Genomic DNA, 16,314 nt, shown 5'->3' on the forward strand with positions numbered 1-16,314 from the left:
AAATGCATAAAAAGGACATAAGGAGGCATCAACTGGCAGCAATATCTATAAATCGTCTTTTTTCTTTGTACTTACTCATTGTCCTTTTCTCAAGGCAGGTACTGAAAGGAAAGCTATGAAGAAAATTACAAGGCTTGGAAGAATTAGCCCACCATGAGGGACTCAGTCCTTCAGCCAAGCCTTGAATCTGACTTGGACACTGAGAGCTCTTGAATAGATGAAGACAGTATCTACTTTTTTTTCCTTGCCTTCCTTCCTTTTTCTTTTTTCTTTCCTTCCTTCTTTCCTTCCCCCCATACTTCTTTTTAAAATCTTTTTGTTTTAATTTTTGTTTTAGTTTTCCCCAAAATCTAGAAAGCTCTGACAGGGAAAGATGCTGACTGGAGAATACTTAGGCTACAATTGACAAAAGGGCAATGGTTTCCTAGGCTTCAGTCAGAGAACAAGTTCTTTCTAGCACTGGCTCTGGAGCACTGTCCTGAAGGGTCTAATTAGTTTGCTTCTCTGACCTTGATTGCTACCTTTTGAAGAAGGCTTAAAGCCTGTTGAGTCTCCTAAACTTGCCAAGCCCTGCTGCCTCAGTCTAGTCAGCAATCTTGCCCTGCCCAGGCCTCTTGCTGTCTGACCACACTGCTTAGCTAACCCCATTTGGGTCACACCCTATTGCTTATGGCTCCTTTGGAAAGGCCCATCTAAGAGCTACCTCCTTATGTAAATGTAAAGACATTAAACATTCTTGATGGAGTTAAAAACCAAGGATATAAGGAATCCAGGGTGGAGGGGTTGGATTTGTCAATGGTAAGTGTAGAAATAGAGACCTTTGGTTAGAGAGGATAGAGGTGGGGCAAGAAATGTTCAGCTTGATAGTCTTCATCTTTTCTGCAAAGTGGGATGCTAATCGTTTCCAAAGAGGGAGTATGAATTTTATAATATGTGAATTGTGTCTCAATAAAGCTATTTAAAAAAGGAGTGCATGTAAGAGATGGGATAGGATTAGAAAAGTATTGAATTTTAAAAGTCATATTCATATTAACATGGCAGTTCCTAGTTACGGATCCCTTTAATGATGTTTCTATATAGAGCGATTGCAATTGTCTATATGTTCCCCTCTTCCTTTCTCACTGAAATATTAGATTGCTCCAAAGGTTTCCACAGAACCTTTTCAACTTTCTGGCAGTCATTCCGGGGGAGGAACAAATGGAACATAACCATATGTTTCCTAGTCAACAAATGTAAACATGACAGATATAGTAAATATTCTAATACATAAATAATATTTATATAGTCTGTTTTAGGCTGTACATAACAGACTAGGCCGCCAGTGGTGGCTTAAATAATAAAGACATATAAGTGTGTCATACAATAAAAATAGTTCCAGGATGGTGCAGCAACAAAATGTGGGATTTCTCCTGATGGGCACACGTTGACTATAGCAGCTCCAGATTTTTCCTCATCAGAAAACAAAGCAGGAAGAATGGGGAAGGAAGAGGCATTGTCCTCACTTTCTACTTTTCTTTTACCAGCGAGGAAAATCTTTCTGGGAAGTTAACAAGCAAACTTCCTATTGTATTTCCATGGCCAAAATTGGGTCACATTGCAAACACCTAGCTTCAAGGGAGGCTGGGGAAGTGAATGAATAACTGGCTTTTTAGCCTTAGATAAAGAAGTACAAGAAAGGAAGGGACTGGAAATGGCGTTTAGATAGGCTACCAAAGGGGCTGCTACATTATTCACTGGGAAAAAGTATAATACAATCAGAAAATAAAAACTGTTTAAGGTAGATTTGTGTTTTGGATTCCAGTCAGTTTGGGAGAACTACAGATTTCTTGTAGTAGCAGCTAACTTTTCCTGGAATTCTCCTGTATGACCCCCAGATATATACCTAGGGGAACAAAAGGCATGGATGTTTCTATCCCAAATAAGTTAGCTGAAAGTGTTTCTAACAACTGCTCCTCATTATGGTATTTGTTTTTCTTTTCATTCGGTTTTGAATTGGGTCACATTAAGCATCTCTATACTTCTCAATGAGGTTTTAAGTAAAACACTAAAAAAGTGCTGATATTTGGGAAAGTGTAACCTAATTTTTCAGACCTTGGATCCCTGCAAAACTCAAAAACTTAGAAAAACAAAACAACTGTTTTTCATTCAGACTGTGACCATGTCATATGTTGTGAAGGAGTACTACTAATTAGCAACTTCCCAACTCAAAGAATATTCATTGTACTGTGGCTGAGGGCCTGCCCTATCAGTAAACAAAGATGTTGAGGCCATCCAGCCATCAGCCACTGCAGCTGTCCCCGACTGTGCACGCTGAGGGGATTCAGGATAGAGAAAAGCAGGATACTGGCCCTAAATAGTTAAGGTGCATATCAAAGGAACAATTTCAGTAAGCCCAGACTCTTGCATCTTCCCATATATAGAAAAGTGCTAAATTCATTAATTTGAGATGTCTGATTTTCTTTAATTAGCAGTAATCGCTTCGTGTTCCAACTACCTTTTTTTTTTTTTGGCAAAAACTCCTTTTAGGTTGTGCAATATTTTTCAGTTGACAGTACCTTTTTATTATATAAACTGAGAAAAAGAACCACACTGGTTTTTCAGTGTTATTAATGAATGAAGAAATTGTTCATAATTCTAACTTTGAGTACATTGACCCTTGGATTTTTACTTTTAAAAAAGGAAATACAGGACTGATTAAAAAGAGTACCCTATGCACTATTATGAGAGTCTATAGTACAGAAAAGAAGTTATTTAGACACATTCAAATCATAGGCTTCGATTTCTGTCTTTTCCAGTGTATCACAGCTGACTTCCTCTAAAGATAAATAGGAAAAGTTATTACCAAATTCTGCTTATAATTAAGAATATTCTTTCCAAAGATTGTACACAAAAAATATTAAAGAAGAAAGAAAATTCACAAATAAGAACCTATGGAAGGGACTTCCCTAGCGGTCCAGTGGTTGGGACTCCAAGCTTCTACCGCAGGGGGCAGGTTCCATCCCTGGTCAGGGAACTGAGATCCCACATGCCTCGCAGCACGGCCCAAACAAAAGAGTCTATGGGGATCCACTCAGAACCCCAGGGTTGGTATAAAGATTATTTTAAGCTAAAGACATTTGAGATTCAACAGATGAAGAAAGAAGCTGCCTTGGAGCTTCCTTTATTAAAAGCAGAAACTTTTGGGTAATGAAGTTGCCATAAATTCCCTCTTCTGGCAGCTTTTACTCCCAGGAAGGAAGCCAAGAGTAAATCTATCATAAATCCCCTCTCTGGTGAGATTTATAACCTTGAAGAGGAAAGACCACTGGTACCGGCTTCGACAAACATTATCACAAACTTTTATCTCTCCTTTGTTCTCCTAAAGCCCATTTGTCTCTCTTAAATAAACTTATAATTCTTCCCAAAGAAGTATTTTCTCCTCTCTCCTTTTCTCTTACTGAGTCAGGTATATAAACCTCTAATTTCAAAGACTTAATGAGCTAGCTACTTCCTTTGTTAGTTCCCTTATGCATACAAATAAACTGTTTTTCTCCTGTTAATCTGTCTTTTGTCTTTTGTCACTTTAATTTGCAGGCCCCCAATTAGTATACAGAAGAGGGGAGAGGAGAAGTTTTTTTCCTACCCAGCAAGTCTGCCAGTTTTCACAAATGGTGCTATTGGCATTTTTGGTGGGACAGTTTTTTGTTGCATGGAACTGTCCCATAATTTCAGGACATTAAGTGTTCCTGGCCTCTGCCAACAGGGCTCACACACCCCACTGCCCCCCATCTCAAAACGTGTCAACCAAATACACCCTGTACATATCCTAAGTAGGATTGTCAGATAACATTTGGATTTCATATAATTTCAGAATAATTTTTATGTAAGTATGTTCCAAATATTATATGGGATACACTTATACTAAAAATACTTTATTGTTTGTCTGAAATTGAAATTTAACTGGGCTTCCTGTATTTTTTTAATAGATTTTTTTCTTGTAGAGCAATTTTAGGTACACAGCAAAATTAAGAGGAAAGTACAGAGATTTCCCATATACACTTGTCCCCCACACATACATAGCCTCCCCCATTATCAACGTCTCCTACTAGAAAGTTACATTTCCTACAATTGATGCACCTCCATTGACACATCATTATCACCTCAAGACCATAGTTTACATTACCATTCACTCTTGGTGTTGTACATTTTATGGGTTTGGACAAATGTATGATGACATGTTTTGAGTAGTACGTACATCTTACAGAGTAGTTTCATTGCATAAAAATCCTCTGTGCTCCAGCTCCCTGTATTTTTTTAATTTTTATTTATTTATTTATTTTAAAAATTTTATTTATTTTATTTACTTTTTTTTTGGCTGTGTTGGGTCTTCGTTGCTGCTTGCAGGCTTTCTGTAGTTGCCGTGAGCGGGGGCTACTCTTCATTGCAGCGCTCGGGCTTCTCATTGACATGGCTTCTCTTTGCTGTGGAGCATGGGCTCTAGGCGCGTGGCCTTCAGTAGTTGTGGCTCGCAGGCTCTAGAGTGCAGGCCTGTAGCTGTGGCGCACGGGCTTAGTTGCTCCGCGGCATGTGGGATCTTCCCGGACCAGGACTCAAACCCGTGTCCCTTGCATTGGCAGGCGGATCCTTAACCACTGTGCCACCAGGGAAGCCCTCCCTGTATTTTTATTTATTTATTTATTTTTTAATTAATTAATTAATTTATTTATTTTTGGCTGTGTTGGGTCTTCGTTTCTGTGAGGGCTTTCTCTAGTTGTGGCAAGCGGGGGTCACTCTTCATCGCGCTGCGTGGGCCTCTCACTATCGTGGCCTCTCTTGCGGGGCACAGGCTCCAGACGCGCAGGCTCAGTAGTTGTGGCTCACAGGCCTAGTTGCTCCGTGGCATGTGGGATCTTCCCAGACCAGGGCTCGAACCCGTGTCCCCTGCACTGGCAGGCAGATTCTCAACCATTGCGCCACCAGGGAAGCCCCCTCCCTGTATTTTTAAATGCTTAATCTGGCAATCCTAACCCAAAGTCTCCCTAGAGAGGTGGTACCACCACTCATGAGAACTACCTCCTCTCAGAAAGAGCCTTGCCAACTTGCCTAACATTCAAGAATTCAAAAATATTGCAATCATTCATTTATTCAGCAAATATCGATTTGCAACATTTTAAAGTGTTTACTGGGTATCTTAAGTTTCATTAGGTATTGTAAGAAACAAAAATAAATAAGACATAATCCCTAATCTCCAGGGACGGTCAAATGCTCATTCCCCCACATCAGCTAAACAGCCTGTGGATAAGACAAAGCTGAGTTTATTGTTTACTGCAGTAAGAGAGAACACTACCACAAAAGTGTCTTAATGGTGTCTCAGAGAGAGAAGGACAAAGTTGGGATATTTATTGAGATTTTGAAGTTTGGTTCAAGGCAGGTCTTTTCACTTTAGGCGGAGAGGAGTGTTGATTAGGATTGCATATGGATCCTTATATGAATTACATGGATGTTATAGTTTAGAATTAGTGGACACAGCAAGGTGAGGCTTTTGGGGCAAGTCTTGGGATGTAAACTGTTGTTCGATACCTTCTATTGATGAGTTGATGATTCTCCCAGGAAATTCCACCTTTTGACCTTTTCCTCTAGGTCAAATAGTTAATGCTTGTTTACCTTTTCCTGGGAAAATCAGTAATTATCCTGGACAGTTATGCTTAGAATTTCAGAGGTACACTCTTGCTTTTCACAATTCCACAACCACGACCTCACAGACTATAAATTTGTCAGTGATTCTACATGTAACCAAAATGTGGATGACCTTTTGTTGTGTTCTAAAGATGATCTAAGTCCTAAGAATGATTCTGTCTACTAACTGTTCTAGCTCAGAAAGGCCATAAGTTTCCCAAAAAAGAATTTATAATTTTATCAAAGTTCGTTAGCTAGGACATAATATATCCGGAGGAGATAAACTCTTTCTTTCTGACAGACTATAGCTGTTCAAAACTTTGCCAGGCCAGTAACAAAGACAATTATGAAGAATCCTAGATGGCACTGACTTTTTCAGAAAGTGGATTCCCAACTCTTCTGAAATAATGACGTCTTTGAATAGCGTCTGTTAAAAGTAGCTTTATGAACTAAGTCTTTGGTAAGGAAACCTCTTCTTTTGAAACCTAAACATGAACGGGCCTTTTGTGGTTTATAATCAGCTTCCCACTGTGCTTTGTCTAACGACAGTAGTCACAGCAACTAATCTAGTAGAAACATCGACACTTTGTTAGGGGGACCCCCTTTAAATCTGATGTTCCTCCATACTGTAAAATCTTTGATTCTTACTGAAAACACACCACAGTTCTTCGTAAATAAACTTACCTCCTGTGAAATCCTATTACATCTTCTGTTACATATTTCTGATCATTGTTATAATACATACTTTAAATCCTGCTACATTCCTTCTGTTACCGAGTCCAAGCTTGCTCTGCTCGCGGCATGACAGGCCAGTAAATTGGAGGTGAGGTGTTGAGGCAAGGAGTACGACTTTATTCGGAAAGCTGGCAGACCAAGAAGGTGGTAGACTAGTGGCTCCAAAAAACCATCTTATCGGGGTTTGGATGCCAGTTCCTTTTATAGAACAGAGAAGGGCAGGAGATGAGGAAGTAAAGTAAAAAGGCCATAAGATTTGCAAATATCCCCTGGAATGGCCAGCCTGGGTGAGGGGATGTGTTAATTTCTTCTTTCTTGCAGCCATCCACAGGTGGACAGGGTCAGGATGTTTCCCTGAACAAAGGCACTCTGGTTTAACATTCAGGCAGAGGAGTAGGGTTCCCTGAGGCAGGCCATGGTGTATAGACAGTATCATTGTAGTGATCAAAAGTAACAGGAAGCGAAGGTTAAAGTAAGAGAAACAGATCCAACATGTAGTCAGATTTGGCTCTTCCCTGTTACACAAGCACTTGCATTTTGGGTGGCTAGAAAAATTGGCTGACCTAAATAAGAGATGAGCTTATCATGGGAAATGTGGGTACCCTGATCCCTGCCTCGAATAAAGCAATTTAAAGGAAAAGAAGTAATTTGGTAAAAGCATAATTCTTGATTAATAAATTGGGTGTTTTACCTGAAAGTTTCTGTTTTTACTATTACAGATATATCTTGATCCTGATAAATAGTCTTACTTATATTTTTAACTGCCCTAAAACTTAGCTTTAAGAAAAGGATTATGCCACATGTTCAATTCTATTGATATACCTTCTCCTACCACAATCTAGTTGCTGCAGATTTTTGAAACCTCATTCCGGATAAGCATAAATTTGTGCAAATATACCTACTTTTAACCAGATGTTATTCAATTTGAAAAGCAGTCATATTCTGATATTCAAGTGCACAAAGCAACTTTTAGACTTGGCCAATATTCTTATACCTGAATAACAAATATACACTTGGGTGTCTGTGTATGTGCATATATCTGTATACGTGTACCCACAAGTATCATTTCCTATTTTTGTAGTATCCTTTTACAACCTAAAACCAACATTACATGCTGTCACTTAATGGTTTCCTAATTATTATTGCTATGTAGCATTGTTTGTAAACATTGTACATGGAGAGAAGTATTACAGTTAAATCAGGTGAACCACAGTTCAATGCCCTTAACCCAGTAGGTTTTTATTTAGAACATAAGCAGAGTAAAACCTAATGATAGACACAGGAACATGTCATATCTTTGTTTTCTTTTCTTTTTTTTTGAACCTTAGGTTTCGAGGGTTAAGCTAATAACCATACTTCCTTGTTCATGGCACAGATGTGCAACCCTTCCTCCCATCCTCTCACTTTTTAAAAAATTTTAGGTAAGGGGAATATTTTACACATGTACTCTTATTCCGCAGGGTTTAGAGGGAAGTCTTAGGAGTCAGAGAGACTAGAGTTTGGATCCTGATTCTTTGCCACTTAATGAGCGTGCAATCTTGGGTAAATGATTTGACCTCTCTGAGACTCCATTTTCTCATCTGTAAAATAGGAATAATAATAACCTCCTCATGGGGTTGTTGTGAGAATTGGATTATGTGCTTAGAGTGCTCAGCACAGCATCTGGTACATGTTAAGTGCTCGTTACATTTTTGCTACTGTTATTATATCACCAGTGGCATAAGAACTTTTGGTCAAAGAGCTATCCAGGCTAGGAATATCCACTATCGGTATGCTGCATAACTTTAAGCAAGTCACTTTGCCAAAGTGTTACTTTGTTTCTGCAACTAAGACATGGAGATGACATTGCAAATTGTGCCTTCTAAATAAGATTGGGAAAAGTTAAAGCACTAAATAAATGTTAATAATTTATGCCACCTCATTAAAATCTGTAGTTATGTTTATAATCCTGAAGATAAGTATAATTAATATTTGGTATTAGTAGTGTGCCTTCCACTCTGGCATTAATAAGACATTTCAAAGATGAGCAAGCATAGAGCATTGAACCTACCTAAGGTTATGGACTCAGTAAGACAGGAGGAGCAGATATTCTGTAAATGACAGGCAATCAGAAATTTATCTTTTCTGAAGATTTTCATGTTTATTCCCAAACTGTAAATAACAAGCCCTCAGTGAACCTTACCAGCTACTCTTTTAGGAAGTGGGTGGCACTAAGTGGGAGCTGATACTGTGGGCCCCTAGGCCACTTGAATAGCTATGGCCATTCCTCTCCTCTCTGATGCCTAATTCTGACATAATATTTAGCTCCAAAGGAGGAAATGTTATGCTGTAAAATGATGGAACTCCTGGGCCCCCTAAGGCACTCTGCTCTGACCCTCACATCTCAAGGCACAAGATTCATTATCATTATTGGCTCATTAGTCTGTTTTAATTGAAGGGCTGTATAGAGCAGTGACATGGAGCCTTTGAGTCACACTGCCTGTGTTTGAATCCCAGCTCTCATGCTCACTAGCAGTATAAACTAAACCCCTTAGGGCTTTAGTAGGGTTGACAAAAATAACACCCACCTCAGACCAGCACCTGGACCATACTAAAGGCTCTATTAACATTGGCAGATTAGTTTTACAGTCAAAACTGTATGCCTAACTGGAATGTTGTTCACCTAAAGGTAAAATTAGAGGATGAAGTTGGCTTAAATTGAAATCATTTATATGAGCAGTTGCCATCAAGATAACGATGTGAATCACTTCGTAGTGACATAAATAACACCAGTTCTTTTCTCCTCATTGCTAAAATTCCAAGTGAATATAGCACAGAGGATGTGTGTGGGCTTTTAAGTCAGTCATGACACTTACTGGGTGTCAGTTACCTTGATTTTCCCATCTGTAAAATGGTTAAAAATAGTACCTTCTTCAGAGTTGTTGTGAGGTTTAGATGAGAAGATGAAAGTACAGTGATCAGCATAGTTTTGACAAACAGTAAATACTTAATATGTGATTTATAATAAATGTTCATGGTGGTTATTGCTGTTTTAAGTAAAATAACAATGCATATAAGCCCCTTCTGATATTCCTAGTTTTAACCATGATTATCACAAATTTAAATGTGTTCAGAAGTGGGGCTTCTCACTGTAGATTTAGACATATAGAAACAATTTGAGAACAATCCTATGTCTGGGCCAGGGTAGACACGTATATAAATACTGTTAAATGAATGCCCTCTGAGTACACTGAATGTTTTCCTTTCCTCTATGAACCTCGCATCTCAGTCTTTTTTGCTTTTTTTACCTTACTATTTCAGGTCAGTTTAGCTGAGGGGGATTGTTTATGCCATCACTAAGCCTTGCAGTATCTAATCTAGTCTTGAACTGAATCTGTTAGAAGCAGCTAAAAGAAGCCATAGCCAGTTGGCATTAGCTGAAAAGCATGTATGAAGAGTTTGGAGGAACATTTTTAAGGAGTAATAGGAAAAGAATCAGACAGTATTTCCTGGGATTTAAATGCCTTGCATGTATACTGAAGTTTGGATTACCTTCTCTGTGGACTAACTCTGGCAAAATTTTAGTTACCATTTTCCCTCATCTAGTTTACTCTGCTTAAAGCTCATTACTGTCCTAACAGACTAAAATTAATTTTAACATTAGCTCAAGCAGAACGTCACGAGAAAGGTAAACCTTTACCTCCACTCTTCCTCAAATGCATTCCAATGCAAAATAGTAGTTTTACATTATGAGTTGCTCTCAAATATTCAAAGCACTGCCATTGATCATTTAAATAAACACTTTTAAAAAAATTGTAATAATAAATTAACAAAAACGTTCAGCAAAAATATATTTGCCTATAATGGCCAAGAGGAAGCAGAATTGAGTGTACCTATTCATATACTTTCAGTAGGTTTATTAAATTCGCTTTCCCTTATCACAGCTCTTAATCCAAACTTTATCTTCATTTGCAAAAATGTTGTTGTGGCAACACTGGGACTCATGGCGCTAGAATGTGGCCAGGTCAGAATACACCAGAATCTGCGCCTTCCTGTATGTTCATAGCTCTGTTTACGGCATTTGTCATTTATTGGCTATATGTGATTTTTTTTGATTGTGTACAAATCGAAGAGATACTTCTTAGAATTCCTGTTGCCTGGGATAATGTCTTGTTGGGAGGAAGGAGGAAATTAGGGAAGGGGGGAAAGAGGGAGGGAAGGAAGGAAGGGGTACAAGTATAGAGCTAGAGTCAGAGAAGTGGGTCTAGGAAAACACTATTGTCATTATGCTCTCCCATCTTCTGTATAACATTCTGTTGGCTACTCTTTTCTGTCTCTCTCCAATTTCTTGATGATTCTAGCCTTAAAGAGAAGTAATTCCAAGAGCTTTTCTTTGTTGTCATGAATGGATTCAGTAATTTTAATACCCATCAGCAGTAATAATATAGTTAATTAGAAATATTTTTATTATAGGAGTTAAAATAATCTACACTGAATAATTCACAGGTCTATCATTTATGGTCTTGTCCATCCTCCTTCTTCAAAGTTTGATTTATGTTTCTGTCAGCCCTGGGATCAGTAAAAGCTTCCGAGACGAAAAAAGAAAAAGAAACCTAACATTGCTTTCCCTCTATACTCTAACTTTCTCTTTTATCTGTAGGGGCTAATAATATTAGTTTGGAATCACATTTATTTTTTGCCCTAAAGGTATATTAAATAATGTAACACAACACATACAATTGTTTAAATGGCTTTTAGGAGTACTGCTCTTTGACACCAGAAGACACTTGATTGAGTGCATTCTTTATGATTGCAAGATAGCACAGCTCATTAACCTGAGGGATAGAATGGCATTTGCTGCATATTTTACTGTTTCAAGAATACAGTTTTCCTAAGAGATTATGTTGTCACTGGTCTTCTTAATATTTTAAGGGAAACACATTAATTTAACTTTTAAAGTATGTATTTCCTTCTTTGAATAGATAGTACAGTCACATGATTTAAAATTTAAAAGATACAGAAGGGTATATAGTGAGATGTTTCTCTCCTGCCCTCGTCTCCCAGCCACCCAGTTCCTGGAGGTAACCACTGTGTTTTGGGTACTCTTCCAGACATATTCTCATACTGATTTTTGACACATCTCATTTAACCTAAGCACCTGTTCAGCTCAGCCTCTAAACATCAAGCAGTCGTTTCTCCCTGCTGGCCATTTGCTATAAATTGATTCACAAAATGAAAACATTCAGTTTAATTGAACTGCCACTTGCTGAACTTGGTAGAATGTCACAATTGCTGGGGTTAATTTAAAGAATGTTTTAAAGAAAACCAAGTGTTAACAGAGTCTAGATGGATCTTTAAAAAAAAATAGTAAACTAGTGTCTTTTCTTGGGTTTGTCTTGTCAGTTATGCGGATAACTTTTATATTAGTGAATTCTTTGTTGTTGTTATTGAATCTCATCATGTGGGAGAATGTCAAGTTAGGCTTCAAATCCAATACTGAAGTGCCCCTGTTTTATTTCTACCTCTTTCTGCGTGTTTTTAGCAGTAAATTTGTCCTTAGCCTACCTCCTCTGTCCTGCCAGCATTTGGGTTTTGCACTTTTTTAGAGCTGCCCCAGTGGGTCTCTCCATGTTCGCCTCTCTTCCCTGTCCTTCTCCTCTCTTCTGTAGAACTTCAAAGTTCCAACATGTAAAAACAGTTACAGCATAAAGAATTAATTCTAAAATAGTCAGGTTGGATATACTCATGTTTGGGAACAACATTTCTATATGGAGCTTTCCATTCAATGCAATTTATTGAACTATATCCCCTGCCTTACTATTAATGGGTCATTTGCTTGGATATGGGAATTGGTTCATTAAAAAGAAACTTGAGTTAAACAGATATTTAGTGAAATTGGACTTTCCTTGATGACACAAGTCTGTGTTGGACTCCACTAGAGGAAATTATTTATGAGGTGATCGTGAGGGAAGGTGCGTGGTCCCACCCATAAAGGAGTCCTCAATTTGGGGCCCTGGGAAGAGTGTTATAATGAAGACATAAGACAAAGTATTCTCCTCAGCGTACATCCTATGAGTTCATGATAAGATGACTTTCTAATGGGGGCTTTGGGGTATTTCTTGGTGTTATTCCTACTTCCCTAGGATTCAACAAGGCCTTATATTATACAAAACTATATACACACTTTGGGTAAGGTCCCAGCATTTTATTAGTTATGTCACCGTAAATTTATACTAACAGAACATGTACTAACTGATAGGAATAGTGTTTTTATTTTTTCATCATCAAGTACTGTAACTAGGCAACCAGGAATTTGATTAGAGTCAACAATTCTCGTTGCCCTCAAGGCTTCCACCAACAAGGTTAGAGACTCCTGTGACAATGTCAAGCAGTTCCAGAATTACTGGATCATCTGTGTTAATATAGTTTTTCCCAGTGTGCTTCAGGTTGAGTATTTTTCTGCTTAATACTCATTTAAAAAACCGTACAGCTTTAAATGGATTTTACCTGAAATACAGTTTCTTACACGCACAGACTTGCACACAGTAGGTTGAAAAGAAGCTTACTTGGGCCCAGAATATTTTGAGGTCTAAGTGAGAACTAATTTTAATAAGAATTCAGAATTGTATACAAAACATTGATGTTTTATTTCTGGTATATATGGTCATAAGAATCTTCATCACTAAAGGAAGGAGCAGTGAAAACTCTGCGGTCAGATACTCTTGGTTCATGGCATTCAAAAATTTCAGAATTATGTTTTCTGATACAACATTGTTTGTTACATTACTTATAAGGTGGTTATCTCAGAAGCTAGGATACTGAGAGAGTAATGACAGAATTAATAGACAGCTATTGGCTTGTCTAAGGTACTTCCTATATAGGCACAATAATAGAAAAAAAGGGTCTTAGAGTAGGATTTAAGCTCCAAGTGGCTTAGGCTATTTGTCCCTAACGTTAGCATAAATGCAACAGATATTAGTATAAATTTTTTTAAAAAGTGGGAACACTGTCTTTGTATTTCAGTTTAGTGGTATCTTTAGATATTTGAATCCCCCAAATTTGTTCTCATACAACCTACTGTTGAAAACTAGTAGGAAAATGGCTTTTATTTTATTTTCTTACTTTGATTTCAGATGGTTGATGTTTAAATAATTATCCTGAAAATTACTTTAGGACTGACAGTTAATGACTCAATGGAACCGTTCCACCTCTGACTCATGAAGTCTGGTATAAGTCATTTGACTCATCTGCTTCTCTCATTTAGGAAATGTCACTATAAATGTACCATAAGGTGCTGTGAAATACTTGAATGCACATATAAAATGTGGTGGCAAATTACAATGTTAGAGAGTCTTATTTTTAAATATAGTTTTATAAAACTTGAAACAGAGGTTTTAGTTTTGTTGGAGATCAATTCTGGGATAACTTATTTATGTGGGGAAAAAAAAAACCCACCTCCCCTCCAAATGAAATATCTCATTAGAAGTTTTATAGCTTCTCTATGCTTCTGTCATTAGGTTAAATAAATAAATTGAAAGAAACAAACATTCAATACTGGATTTAATGTAAAAGTTTTCCTAATTAAGTTAAAAAATCCACACAATATTCAGAGCCTACCATAAATTAAATTAATTAAATCAGTTGCTTATTACACTTTGGTTAAGTAGAATTAAACCTATCTGCAGCATAATTTTTTTAAGATTAAAAATGTCATTCTCCTAATACTCTTACCATTAAACAGAAAGTATGATGTAATATATAAATGATATGCTTTTATTAGAATAACTGAAAACTTTTCTTTTTACAATAGGCTTCATTTTTTAGAACAGTTTTAGATTTACAGAAAAATTGAGAAGATAGTTTAGAGGGTTACCATATATCTCGTACCTAGTTTCCCCTATTTTCAACATTTTACATTATTATGGTACACTTGCTAAAATTAATGAACTGATATTGATACATTATTATTAACTAAAGTCCGTGGTTTACTCAGATTTCTTAGTTTTACCCAATGCCCTGCTTGTGTCTCAGATCCCATTAAGATACCACATTACATCTAGTCATTATGTCCTTAGGCTCCTCTTGGCTGTGACACTTTCTCAGACATTTCCTAATTTTTGATGACTTTGAAAGTTTTGAGGACTACTAGTCAAGTAGTTTGTAAGATGTTCCTCTATGGGGATTTGTCTGATTTTTACTTCATTATTAGACTGGGACTATGCGTTTTTGGGAGAATACCACAGAGGTGAAGTGCCATTTTCATCACATCATGTTAAGGCTACATATGTCTACTTGATTTATCACTGTTGATGTTGACTGGCTGATGTAGTGTTTCTCATTCTTTTTCCCACCTTCCCATACTGTACTCTATGGAAGGAAGACACTATTCACAGACAACACTTACGGAGTTTCCTTAACTCTGTAAGTCAGGAGTTATGGTCTCTATCCTTCAGGGTAGAGTATCTACATAAATTATTTCTTAATTCTTTGCATGGGAGATTAGCCTCTTCTCCCCCATTTATTTATTTATTCAATCATTTTTTATATTAGTACGTACTCATGGATTTTTACTTTATATGTTGGTTTATAATCCCACGCTACTTTATTTTGTGGCTCAAATTGTTCCAGCTTTTTGCCATTGGGAGTTCTTTCATTTGGCTCCGTTGCTGCTTTGATACACTACACCATTGTTTTTTGTTTGTTTGTTTTAGCATTTCCTTACTTTCTGGCACTACGAGATAATCTGGTCCTATCTGGGCATAGCTGACAACTTAAAAAAATTATATTCTAATTTCTTGCTAATTAGGAGAATTGACAATTATAATAAATTCTTATTTATCTCTCAGCCAAACTGTCAGAGAATCCAAATAACTATTTTTCTGCATTTAAGATTGCAAGAAATAATCATGAGATTAATATGAATTCAATTTTGTTTTCTATAATTTTATAGCCATAATACAGCATTACAATTATAATAGAATTTATAGTGATGATTAAGATAAAAAGATTTAAATGTATTAAGTATAAGTTTAATACTGTTTATTATATTCTAATTTTTAAAAAAATTAACAGTTTAAATGTCATATATAAAACAGTCATATGTCCAACCACCACAGATAATTGGAATTTTACCTAAGGAAGCTGAATAATTTGTTTACAACCATGTGGGTAAATCCGAACATTTGTTAGGCTATAAGGCATGTTAGATAACATTAGTTAACATTAGAGTTCTCACAAATGGCAAGATTAATAGATATTAAAAGTATTAACACAAGCAAAAGTATATAGCATAGTGCTGACACATTTGTTTGAACCTTAGTATTCAGGCTAAGGCACGCCAGAGATAAATATGAAGCCTTATGACACATGCTAGCCTAGATATGTTCTATTTTCTCAAGGATACCTAACATGACTTCAGAAGGCTGAATGTGGCCTGTAAAGGTCCCTTTGATGTTCAATGTTCAGATATCAGTGATTCCTAGAGGCTGCTGTGTCTCTAGGTGACCCTGAATGAAGCCTGAGAGCAGTTCTTCTGCTGACTCCTCATAACAAGAGAGTGTAAGAATCCACTCTTTAAGTTTTACTGACTGATTAAAAAAAACATGGCTTATATTGGCTCTGCAGTGATCACTCATGTCAATATATGTGCATTGTTAAGAGTCACACACTGCTCTGCCTTCTTCTGGGCTGTTCCCTGCAGATGGCCCTCAGAGCCTATGGGATTGCAGTAGCTAAAACCAAACTAATGAACAGAATGGTTCTGTTCCTGAAAAAGGCAAGGATTTCCCACCCCCTCAGTTTTTTTGTTGATGGGTTAGATAGCAACCCTATATTATACCCCAATTTTTGCTTTCATAAAGAAAGGTATAGTCTTGCAGATTAAAAAGTAACTATTTAAATACAGTAAGCATAAAACTAGTTGACTTTATTATTGTCCTATGTATT

This window comes from Balaenoptera physalus (assembly GCF_965194825.1).
Source record: "Balaenoptera physalus genome assembly, chromosome: 3".
NCBI lineage: Eukaryota > Metazoa > Chordata > Mammalia > Artiodactyla > Balaenopteridae > Balaenoptera > Balaenoptera physalus.